The sequence below is a fragment of the Gavialis gangeticus genome, unplaced genomic scaffold (genome assembly GCF_001723915.1).
Source record: "Gavialis gangeticus isolate Ggan-Ray unplaced genomic scaffold, GavGan_comp1, whole genome shotgun sequence".
In the NCBI taxonomy this organism is placed as follows: domain Eukaryota; kingdom Metazoa; phylum Chordata; order Crocodylia; family Gavialidae; genus Gavialis; species Gavialis gangeticus.
The window spans coordinates 249307983-249309165 of record NW_017729032.1 but is presented as its reverse complement, the minus strand read 5'-3'; the positions used below and the strand labels follow the sequence as shown (position 1 = coordinate 249309165).

The 1183-nt window shown below is 46.0% G+C and overlaps 1 protein-coding gene across 1 annotated transcript in view; it reads left to right on the top strand.

The window, feature by feature from the left end:
• Positions 1-1183, top strand: part of CRYBG3 (crystallin beta-gamma domain containing 3) — a 226696-nt gene that overhangs the window by 184203 nt on the left and 41310 nt on the right. The gene's annotated exons all lie outside the window — the stretch shown is intronic.

Here is a 1183-nt window from a genome sequence, read left to right as displayed (position 1 = left end):
GAATTTGAGCCAGGGATTTTTACCCCCACACACGTGCCCAGACATGTACTTTGGTGTGGAGCAAGTTCTGCCAAGTTGTGCCACTTGGGGCCCCATGCTGCAAAAATGCAGCGCAGGGAATGTTTTTTTGTTCCCATGTTTCAAACTGCTTTGAGATGCGGGAAAAGGCACATGCGGGCTCGCCTGGACGCACCCTACGTTGGCAAAGCAGATTGGATTTCTTTTCTGTGTCAGAAAATTAACCAAGTTGAGGCATGAAAGAGAGGGTAGCCTTGACATCAGTATTAGTGTTTCCCTTGTATGCTATAGAATCTGAAACACTATGTTATATTGGTACACTTATCTTTCTCTTCGCATCTCTGTCTTTAAGGGAAAATTTGCTTTGGTAGCACATGATACAGTTCTCAGGCTCTTCATCATTATGGTCTGTGTCCTATTCAACCCTTTGTTCTCATTTTTTTTAATGCAGCATTCCTTGATTTTTTAGTGGGCGGTATCATACACCCAATTTGCTGCCAGATTGTAATTCTATGTCACTGCAACATGCTTTGCTAAGAACTTCTGTATGTCGAAAGGTATTGGGTTGGACTTCATGAGTTCATGCCACATCTAGTCCTCCCAGAATTTCACATCCTAGCTTTTAAATTCTGTCGGTCCGGTATAGTCACACAAAATCTCATGGCACTTTCTGGCCTGATATGTTTTGATGAATACTTCCTTTCCCTTTCTTCTGCTGAGCTCTACCAAAGATCTAGCTGTAGGTCAGTGAGGGCAAAATCTTTCAGTCTCAAATGCCTCTACACAAACGCTCATAGTATGGGAAAAAAGCAGGAGGAACTTATCCTCCTGCTAGCTGACACCAACCCAGACATAGTGGGGCTCACAGAAACGTGGTGGGACCCAACGCGTGACTGGGCGGTGAATATCAAGGGCTATAGACAGGACAGGGAGGAAAGGTGGGGGTGCGGTGCTCTACACCAAGGAGGAATACACATCCTCATCAAGTATCACAAGGTCAGAGCAGGGGCACACTGAAGTGCTCTGGGTTAGAATACAAGGCAGGCGAGGGGAAAGGGACTTAACAGTGGGGGCCTACTACAGACCACCGAACTAAGGGGAACAGCTAGACAGGGAATTCTTAAGTCAGCTCACAGAGGTAGCTAAGTCAAAGGACGTGGTCATC